Below are 10,000 nucleotides of genomic sequence, written 5' to 3' on the forward strand. Positions count from 1 at the left end.
AGGGCTAAGAAACCATCCCGGGGGTGAAAGAAAGAGCAAGCTGGGCCGGAGCCCGTTGTCCAGGAGTCGGCTAAGGAAGAAGGTAAGATGGTTGCCCGTGCCTGGAAGCGAAGCTGCTTTTCAGTCAGCTTCTCTTTTCCTAGGGCGCGTTGCCTGCAAAGATGTTCAGCCTGTGTTGCCCTGTAAATTGGTCTGCAGGTTACTAGCTATGGCCTCCAGCCCGGCGGGAGGCCCAGATGCTATGGAAATGAAGCCTGCTATTATTAAAAGTAAAAAGCCACAACGCTGGTGGCCACCACGCCCGCTGCGGCTGCAGCTGCTAAGAGTGATAGCGGTACTGTAATGTCCCGGTACTGCTAGTGCAATTCCCTCTAATAATCCTTGCAGACCGAGATAGCATGGACATTTTCATATAAGGTAAATATTTTCCTCCCCCTTCATTCCTTCTATATATTTCTATTCTTCCAGAGCCAGCACACAGGGGTCTATTAATGCGCCATCTTGTGGATGTTTTTGTGAACTACACCTGCCTATACTTTGTCATTGTAATTTGAGCTGGCACTGTAAAGGGAGTGTCCATTATAATTAGATGACCTCCAGGACCACTCAAGGGAGCTTGGCTGGCCTGGAGGCGGAGCTGAGTGACCGCCCACTCTAGAGAGGGGGTTGGGAACTTTTTGGTCTTATGTCTTCGGTGTTGAGCTGAGCACATGGGAAGCTGTAAAAATGGCAGCTAAGTCTCCGGGAAATTGTAACAGAGACGTCCTTTCCTCTGTACCCAAGCTTCTTCTCAGAGAATACTTTCTTCTGAATCTCCAAGCAGAGATGCCTTTTCCTCTGCCTCCAAGATGTTCCTCAGGGAGTGTTTTCCCCTGAAGCTCCACGTCTCTACGAGTAGGCCGTCTGGTATCCATACATCTGGGAACTCCACACGTATTTCTTTATTCAAGTAAGTCTTTGGGACAAATATATATTTAAGGAGCCCATAGCTAATCTGATGGAAATTGAGGGTCCCCCGCCGTCGATAACTTGTATCGCCTCTTCTATATACTTGTACCCAGCTTTGTTGAGGACTAACCCCCTGGATAGAGGCCATCCCTACAAGTATATACAAGTTTAACTTCCCAAGCTACTACGAGTTAACCAAGTCTAAGGTATTCTTGCTCAAAGCTCCATCACCTGATTAAGTGGACATTGTCTATAAAGATCGCTGTATTGTATGTGAAGAATCACTCCGTCACCTGTATATTTGTATCAACTCGTCCTGCTAGTAAAAAGAGCAACAATTACCCCCGAAGCCTGGTTGTCTGTTGTCACTGTCAGATATCAGAGCAGGGGTGGGTAGTCGGGGACATCAAAAAGGAGATTTGGTGCACTTTCGGGACCCAGGGACCCCCCTGAAAGCCGGCCACATCGGATATATTACCGTGATACCAGCCCTGGCCTTCCCGAGCGTTGCAAACCCTTTAACTTTTTGTGGCGTCACGAACAGGATAAAGGGTTTGCAACACTCAGGAGGGCCAGGGCTGGTATCGCTGGTGATTATATCCGATGTGGCCGGCTTTCAAGGGGGAGTCCCTGGGTCCCAAATGTGCACCAGCTCTCCCTTTTGATGTCCCCGACTACCCTCCCCTGCGTGATATCTGACAATGACAACAGACAACCAGGCTTCGGGGGTAATCGTTGCTTTTCTTTTTACTAGCAGGACAAAGTAATACAAATGTACATATGGAGGACTTCTTCACATACAATACAGCGATCTTTGTAGGTAGTGTCCAATTAGCAGAGGATGGGGCAGAATGCTTTGGATAGTAGTTGCTTGGCAGTTAACTTGTATATACTTGTAAAGATGGCCTGTATCCAGGGGGTTAGTCCTCAACAAACTGGGTACACGTATATAGAAGGGGAGATACAATTCGGCAGCGGGAGACCCTCAATTTCCGCCAGACTAGCTATGGGTTTCTTAACTATAGATTTGTCCCAAGGACTTACTTGGATAGAGATATACGTGTGAGGTCCCAGATGTACGGATAAGACAAGTCCATCAACTTCAGCACTTGTAAGATTAGAGCTTCAGAGGAAAACACTCTCTGAGAAGGGCCTTGAGGACAGAGGAGAAGGCATCTCTGCTTGGTGTACCCTGATAGTGGGCAGCCATCATTCTTGCTCCATGTGCTCAGTCTGCCAGCTGTGTATCCTCTCTTAGCCTTGTAGCCCCACACAAAAGACATCAGCCAAAAACGTCCCCAGCACCCTCTAGAGAGGGTGGTCACTCAACTCTCCCTCCAGGCCAGTCAAGGGAGCCTGATTGGTCCTGGAGGTCAGCTAATCATAATGGACACTCCCTTTACAGTAACAACTCAAATTACAATGGCAAAGTATAGGCAGGTGCAGTTCACAAAAACATCCACAAGATGGCGCATTAATAGACCCCCTATGTGCTGGCTCTGGAAGAATAGAAATATATAGAAGGAATGAAGGGGGAGGAAAATATTTACCTTATACAAAAATGTCCATGCTATCTCAGTCTGCAAGGATGAGTAGAGCGAATTGGACTAGCAGTACCGAGACATTACAGTACGAATGAGAATACTAGGATTTTGCAAGGACTAAAGAGTGCAAGAGAGAAAGCGAATGTAAAAGAAGCAAGTGTGCAGTGTAAAAAGTGAATGTAAAAATGGCATAGAGGAGAGTGACCCCCTGCTGGTGGAAGTGAGGAAAAGCAAAAGCCTACAGCACCTGGTATTCCCAGGCGGTCTCCCATCCAAGTACTAACCAGGCCCGACCCTGCTTAGCTTCCGAGATCAGACAAGATCGGGCGTGTTCAGGGTGGTGTGGCCGTAGCCAGAGACAAGCTTCTCACTTACTCCTCTTCTACTTTGCAGCCTGGCTGCCGACAGCTCTTTGCACTACTCCACGCTCGGCCTTTTTCTTCACTTTTTGCCTTCTCTTAAGAGAACTTCATATTCCAGCAGGAGCAGTGCAAGGGCTGGGGGCGGCCCTTATACCCACAGGTGTGGTTCAGCAACCAGTCACAGGCCGCAGCCGCCCTCTTTCAAAAGGGCTGGGCGCAGGGTCTGCGCAGGGCTAAGAAACCATCCCGGGGGTGAAAGAAAGAGCAAGCTGGGCCGGAGCCCGTTGTCCAGGAGTCGGCTAAGGAAGAAGGTGAGATGGTTGCCCGTGCCTGGAAGCGAAGCTGCTTTTCAGTCGGCTTCTCTTTTCCTAGGGCGCGTTGCCTGCAAAGATGTTCAGCCTGTGTTGCCCTGTAAATTGGTCTGCAGGTTACTAGCTATGGCCTCCAGCCCGGCGGGAGGCCCAGATGCTATGGAAATGAAGCCTGCTATTATTAAAAGTAAAAAGCCACAACGCTGGTGGCCACCACGCCCGCTGCGGCTGCAGCTGCTAAGAGTGATAGAGGTATGAATGAGAATACTAGGATTTTGCAAGGACTAAAGAGTGCAAGAGAGAAAGCGAATGTAAAAGAAGCAAGTGTGCAGTGTAAAAAGTGAATGTAAAAATGGCATAGAGGAGAGTGACCCCCTGCTGGTGGAAGTGAGGAAAAGCAAAAGCCTACAGCACCTGGTATTCCCAGGCGGTCTCCCATCCAAGTACTAACCAGGCCCGACCCTGCTTAGCTTCCGAGATCAGACGAGATCGGGCGTGTTCAGGGTGGTGTGGCCGTAGGCAGAGACAAGCCTTTCACTTACTCCTCTTCTACTTTGCAGCCTGGCTGCCGGCAGCTCTTTGCACTACTCCAAGCTAGGCCTTTTACTTAACTTTTTGCCTTCTCTTAACTGAACTTCATATTCCAGCAGGAGCAGTGCAAGGGCTGGGGGCGGCCCTTATACCCACAGGTGTGGTTCAGCAATCAGTCACAGGCCGCAGCCGCCCTCTTTCAAAAGGGCTGGGCGCAGGGTCTGCGCAGGGCTAAGAAACCATCCCGGGGGTGAAAGAAAGAGCAAGCTGGGCCGGAGCCCGTTGTCCAGGAGTCGGCTGAGGAAGAAGGTGAGATGGTTGCCCGTGCCTGGAAGCGAAGCTGCTTTTCAGTCGGCTTCTCTTTTCCTAGGGCGCGTTGCCTGCAAAGATGTTCAGCCTGTGTTGCCCTGTAAATTGGTCTGCAGGTTACTAGCTATGGCCTCCAGCCCGGCGGGAGGCCCAGATGCTATGGAAATGAAGCCTGCTATTATTAAAAGTAAAAAGCCACAACGCTGGTGGCCACCATGCCCGCTGCGGCTGCAGCTGCTAAGAGTGATAGCGGTACGAATGAGAATACTAGGATTTTGCAAGGACTAAAGAGTGCAAGAGAGAAAGCGAATGTAAAAGAAGCAAGTGTGCAGTGTAAAAAGTGAACGTAAAAATGGCATAGAGGAGAGTGACCCCCTGCTGGTGGAAGTGAGGAAAAGCAAAAGCCTACAGCACCTGATACTCCCAAGCGGTCTCCCATCCAAGTACTAACCAGGCCCGACCCTGCTTAGATTCCAAGATCAGACGAGATCGGGCGTGTTCAGGGTGGTGTGGCCATAGGCAGAGACAGGCTTCTCACTTACTCCTCTTCTACTTTGCAGCCTGGCTGCCGGCAGCTCTTTGCACTACTCCACGCTAGGCTTTTTTTTTCACTTTTTGCCTTCTTTTAAGGGAACTTCATATTCCAGCAGGAGCAGTGCAAGGGCTTGGGGCGGCCCTTATACCCACAGGTGTGGTTCAGCAACCAGTCACAGGCCGCAGCCGCCCTCTTTCAAAAGGGCTGGGTGCAGGGTCTGCGCAGGGCTAAGAAACCATCCCGGGGGTGAAAGAAAGAGCAAGCTGGGCCGGAGCCCGTTGTCCAGGAGTCGGCTAAGGAAGAAGGTGAGATGGTTGCCCGTGCCTGGAAGCGAAGCTGCTTTTCAGTCGGCTTCTCTTTTCCTAGGGCGCATTGCCTGCAAAGATGTTCAGCCTGTGTTGCCCTGTAAATTGGTCTGCAGGTTACTAGCTATGGCCTCCAGCCCGGCGGGAGGCCCAGATGCTATGGAAATGAAGCCTGCTATTATTAAAAGTAAAAAGCCACAACGCTGGTGGCCACCACGCCCGCTGCGGCTGCAGCTGCTAAGAGTGATAGCGGTACGAATGAGAATACTAGGATTTTTCAAGGACTAAAGAGTGCAAGAAAGAAAGCGAATGTAAAAGAAGCAAGTGTGCAGTGTAAAAAGTGAATGTAAAAATGGCATAGAGGAGAGTGACCCCCTGCTGGTGGAAGTGAGGCAAAGCAAAAGCTTACAGCACTTGATATTCCCAGGCGGTCTCCCATCCAAGTACTAACCAGGCCCGACCCTGCTTAGCTTCCAAGACCAGTCGAGATCAGGCGTGCTCAGGGTGGTGTGGCCGTAGGCAGAGACAGGCCTCTCACTTACTCCTCTTCTACTTTGCAGCCCGGCTGCCGGCAGCTTTTTGCACTACTCCACGCTAGGCCTTTTTCTTCACTTTTTGCCTTCTCTTAAGGGAACTTCATATTCCAGCAGGAGCAGTGCAAGGGCTGGGGGCGGCCCTTATACCCACAGGTGTGGTTCAGCAACCAGTCACAGGCCGCAGCCGCCCTCTTTCAAAAGGGCTGGGCGCAGAGTCTACGCAGGGCTAAGAAACCATCCCGGGGGTGAAAGAAAGAGCAAGCTGGGCCGGAGCCCGTTGTCCAGGAGTCGGCTAAGGAAGAAGGTGAGATGGTTGCCCGTGCCTGGAAGCGAAGCTGCTTTTCAGTCGGCTTCTCTTTTCCTAGGGCGCGTTGCCTGCAAAGATGTTCAGCCTGTGTTGCCCTGTAAATTGGTCTGCAGGTTACTAGCTATGGCCTCCAGCCCGGCGGGAGGCCCAGATGCTATGGAAATGAAGCCTGCTATTATTAAAAGTAAAAAGCCACAACGCTGGTGGCCACCACGCCCGCTGCGGCCGCGGCTGCAGCTGCTAAGAGTGAAAGCGATACGAATGAGAATACTAGGATTTTGCAAGGACTAAAGAGTGCAAGAGAGAAAGCGAATGTAAAAGAAGCAAGTGTGCAGTGTAAAAAGTGAATGTAAAAATGGCATAGAGGAGAGTGACCCCCTGCTGGTGGAAGTGAGGAAAAGCAAAAGCCTACAGCAACTGGTATTCCCAGGCGGTCTCCCATCCAAGTACTAACTAGGCCCAACCCTGCTTAGCTTCCAAGATCAGCCGAGATCGGGCGTGTTCAGGGTGGTGTGTTCGTAGGCAGGGACGGGCGTCTCACTTACTCCTCTTCTACTTTGCAGCCTGGCTGCCGGCAGCTCTTTGCACTACTCCAAGCTAGGCCTTTTACTTCACTTTTTGCCTTCTCTTAACTGAACTTCATATTCCAGCAGGAGCAGTGCAAGGGCTGGGGGCGGCCCTTATACCCACAGGTGTGGTTCAGCAACCAGTCACAGGCCGCAGCCGCCCTCTTTCAAAAGGGCTGGGCGCAGGGTCTGCGCAGGGCTAAGAAACCATCCCGGGGGTGAAAGAAAGAGCAAGCTGGGCCGGAGCCCGTTGTCCAGGAGTCGGCTAAGGAAGAAGGTGAGATGGTTGCCCGTGCCTGGAAGCGAAGCTGCTTTTCAGTCAGCTTCTCTTTTCCTAGGGCGCGTTGCCTGCAAAGATGTTCAGCCTGTGTTGCCCTGTAAATTGGTCTGCAGGTTACTAGCTATGGCCTCCAGCCCGGCGGGAGGCCCAGATGCTATGGAAATGAAGCCTGCTATTATTAAAAGTAAAAAGCCACAACGCTGGTGGCCACCACGCCCGCTGCGGCTGCAGCTGCTAAGAGTGATAGAGGTACGAATGAGAATACTAGGATTTTGCAAGGACTAAAGAGTGCAAGAGAGAAAGCGAATGTAAAAGAAGCAAGTGTGCAGTGTAAAAAGTGAATGTAAAAATGGCATAGAGGAGAGTGACCCCCTGCTGGTGGAAGTGAGGAAAAGCAAAAGCCTACAGCACCTGGTATTCCCAGGCGGTCTCCCATCCAAGTACTAACCAGGCCCGACCCTGCTTAGCTTCCGAGATCAGACAAGATCGGGCGTGTTCAGGGTGGTGTGGCCGTAGGCAGAGACAAGCTTCTCACTTACTCCTCTTCTACTTTGCAGCCTGGCTGCCGACAGCTCTTTGCACTACTCCACGCTCGGCCTTTTTCTTCACTTTTTGCCTTCTCTTAAGAGAACTTCATATTCCAGCAGGAGCAGTGCAAGGGCTGGGGGCGGCCCTTATACCCACAGGTGTGGTTCAGCAACCAGTCACAGGCCGCAGCCGCCCTCTTTCAAAAGGGCTGGGCGCAGGGTCTGCGCAGGGCTAAGAAACCATCCCGGGGGTGAAAGAAAGAGCAAGCTGGGCCGGAGCCCGTTGTCCAGGAGTCGGCTAAGGAAGAAGGTGAGATGGTTGCCCGTGCCTGGAAGCGAAGCTGCTTTTCAGTCGGCTTCTCTTTTCCTAGGGCGCGTTGCCTGCAAAGATGTTCAGCCTGTGTTGCCCTGTAAATTGGTCTGCAGGTTACTAGCTATGGCCTCCAGCCCGGCGGGAGGCCCAGATGCTATGGAAATGAAGCCTGCTATTATTAAAAGTAAAAAGCCACAACGCTGGTGGCCACCACGCCCGCTGCGGCTGCAGCTGCTAAGAGTGATAGAGGTATGAATGAGAATACTAGGATTTTGCAAGGACTAAAGAGTGCAAGAGAGAAAGCGAATGTAAAAGAAGCAAGTGTGCAGTGTAAAAAGTGAATGTAAAAATGGCATAGAGGAGAGTGACCCCCTGCTGGTGGAAGTGAGGAAAAGCAAAAGCCTACAGCACCTGGTATTCCCAGGCGGTCTCCCATCCAAGTACTAACCAGGCCCGACCCTGCTTAGCTTCCGAGATCAGACGAGATCGGGCGTGTTCAGGGTGGTGTGGCCGTAGGCAGAGACAAGCCTTTCACTTACTCCTCTTCTACTTTGCAGCCTGGCTGCCGGCAGCTCTTTGCACTACTCCAAGCTAGGCCTTTTACTTAACTTTTTGCCTTCTCTTAACTGAACTTCATATTCCAGCAGGAGCAGTGCAAGGGCTGGGGGCGGCCCTTATACCCACAGGTGTGGTTCAGCAATCAGTCACAGGCCGCAGCCGCCCTCTTTCAAAAGGGCTGGGCGCAGGGTCTGCGCAGGGCTAAGAAACCATCCCGGGGGTGAAAGAAAGAGCAAGCTGGGCCGGAGCCCGTTGTCCAGGAGTCGGCTGAGGAAGAAGGTGAGATGGTTGCCCGTGCCTGGAAGCGAAGCTGCTTTTCAGTCGGCTTCTCTTTTCCTAGGGCGCGTTGCCTGCAAAGATGTTCAGCCTGTGTTGCCCTGTAAATTGGTCTGCAGGTTACTAGCTATGGCCTCCAGCCCGGCGGGAGGCCCAGATGCTATGGAAATGAAGCCTGCTATTATTAAAAGTAAAAAGCCACAACGCTGGTGGCCACCATGCCCGCTGCGGCTGCAGCTGCTAAGAGTGATAGCGGTACGAATGAGAATACTAGGATTTTGCAAGGACTAAAGAGTGCAAGAGAGAAAGCGAATGTAAAAGAAGCAAGTGTGCAGTGTAAAAAGTGAATGTAAAAATGGCATAGAGGAGAGTGACCCCCTGCTGGTGGAAGTGAGGAAAAGCAAAAGCCTACAGCACCTGGTATTCCCAGGCGGTCTCCCATCCAAGTACTAACCAGGCCCGACCCTGCTTAGCTTCCGAGATCGGGCATGTTCAGGGTGGTGTGGCCGTAGGCAGAGACAGGCCTCTCACTTACTCCTCTTCTACTTTGCAGCCTGGCTGCCGGCAGCTCTTTGCACTACTCCACGCTAAGCCTTTTTCTTCACTTTTTGCCTTCTCTTAAGGGAACTTCATATTCCAGCAGGAGCAGTGCAAGGGCTGGGGGCGGCCCTTATACCCACAGGTGTGGTTCAGCAACCAGTCACAGGCCGCAGCCGCCCTCTTTCAAAAGGGCTGGGCGCAGGGTCTGCGCAGGGCTAAGAAACCATCCCGGGGGTGAAAGAAAGAGCAAGCTGGGCCGGAGCCCGTTGTCCAGGAGTCGGCTAAGGAAGAAGGTGAGATGGTTGCCCGTGCCTGGAAGCAAAGCTGCTTTTCAGTCGGCTTCTCTTTTCCTAGGGCGTGTTGCCTGCAAAGATGTTCAGCCTGTGTTGCCCTGTAAATTGGTCTGCAGGTTACTAGCTATGGCCTCCAGCCCGGCGGGAGGCCCAGATGCTATGGAAATGAAGCCTGCTATTATTAAAAGTAAAAAGCCACAACGCTGGTGGCCACCAAGCCCGCTGCGGCTGCAGCTGCAGCTGCTAAGAGTGATAGCGATACGAATGAGAATACTAGGATTTTGCAAGGACTAAAGAGTGCAAGAGAGAAAGCGAATGTAAAAGAAGCAAGTGTGCAGTGTAAAAAGTGAATGTAAAAATGGCATAGAGGAGAGTGACCCCCTGCTGGTGGAAGTGAGGAAAAGCAAAAGCCTACAGCACCTGGTATTCCCAGGCGATCTCCCATCCAAGTACTAACCAGGCCCGACCCTGCTTAGCTTCCGAGATCAGACAAGATCGGGCGTGTTCAGGGTGGTGTGGCCGTAGGCAGAGACAAGCTTCTCACTTACTCCTCTTCTACTTTGCAGCCTGGCTGCCGACAGCTCTTTGCACTACTCCACGCTCGGCCTTTTTCTTCACTTTTTGCCTTCTCTTAAGAGAACTTCATATTCCAGCAGGAGCAGTGCAAGGGCTGGGGGCGGCCCTTATACCCACAGGTGTGGTTCAGCAACCAGTCACAGGCCGCAGCCGCCCTCTTTCAAAAGGGCTGGGCGCAGGGTCTGCGCAGGGCTAAGAAACCATCCCGGGGGTGAAAGAAAGAGCAAGCTGGGCCGGAGCCCGTTGTCCAGGAGTCGGCTAAGGAAGAAGGTGAGATGGTTGCCCGTGCCAGGAAGCGAAGCTGCTTTTCAATCGGCTTCTCTTTTCCTAGGACGCGTTGCCTGCAAAGATGTTCAGCCTGTGTTGCCCTGTAAATTGGTCTG

At 52.0% G+C, this 10,000-nt stretch overlaps 6 non-coding genes and 3 pseudogenes across 6 annotated transcripts; all 9 read right to left on the bottom strand.

The window, feature by feature from the left end:
* Positions 1–2,727: 2,727 nt before the first annotated feature.
* On the bottom strand, positions 2,728–2,846 carry LOC142188543 (5S ribosomal RNA). Its single transcript, XR_012712984.1, has one exon. It is a non-coding gene; the product is annotated as a 5S ribosomal RNA (ribosomal RNA).
* A 721-nt stretch (positions 2,847–3,567) lies between these two features.
* LOC142188517 (5S ribosomal RNA) lies at positions 3,568–3,686 on the bottom strand. The gene has a single exon (XR_012712960.1). It is a non-coding gene; the product is annotated as a 5S ribosomal RNA (ribosomal RNA).
* Positions 3,687–4,407: 721 nt separating this feature from the next.
* LOC142188454 (5S ribosomal RNA) lies at positions 4,408–4,526 on the bottom strand. The gene has a single exon (XR_012712934.1). It is a non-coding gene; the product is annotated as a 5S ribosomal RNA (ribosomal RNA).
* Positions 4,527–5,247: 721 nt separating this feature from the next.
* LOC142188479 (5S ribosomal RNA) lies at positions 5,248–5,366 on the bottom strand (annotated as a pseudogene).
* Positions 5,367–6,093: 727 nt separating this feature from the next.
* LOC142188484 (5S ribosomal RNA) lies at positions 6,094–6,212 on the bottom strand (annotated as a pseudogene).
* Positions 6,213–6,933: 721 nt separating this feature from the next.
* Positions 6,934–7,052, bottom strand: LOC142188515 (5S ribosomal RNA). Its single transcript, XR_012712958.1, has one exon. It is a non-coding gene; the product is annotated as a 5S ribosomal RNA (ribosomal RNA).
* A 721-nt stretch (positions 7,053–7,773) lies between these two features.
* Positions 7,774–7,892, bottom strand: LOC142188530 (5S ribosomal RNA). Its single transcript, XR_012712971.1, has one exon. It is a non-coding gene; the product is annotated as a 5S ribosomal RNA (ribosomal RNA).
* Positions 7,893–8,613: 721 nt separating this feature from the next.
* LOC142188464 (5S ribosomal RNA) lies at positions 8,614–8,722 on the bottom strand (annotated as a pseudogene).
* Positions 8,723–9,449: 727 nt separating this feature from the next.
* Positions 9,450–9,568, bottom strand: LOC142188539 (5S ribosomal RNA). Its single transcript, XR_012712980.1, has one exon. It is a non-coding gene; the product is annotated as a 5S ribosomal RNA (ribosomal RNA).
* Between the last annotated feature and the right edge of the window lie 432 nt (positions 9,569–10,000).

Source organism: Leptodactylus fuscus, unplaced genomic scaffold, assembly GCF_031893055.1.
Source record: "Leptodactylus fuscus isolate aLepFus1 unplaced genomic scaffold, aLepFus1.hap2 HAP2_SCAFFOLD_473, whole genome shotgun sequence".
Taxonomy (NCBI): Eukaryota; Metazoa; Chordata; class Amphibia; order Anura; family Leptodactylidae; genus Leptodactylus; species Leptodactylus fuscus.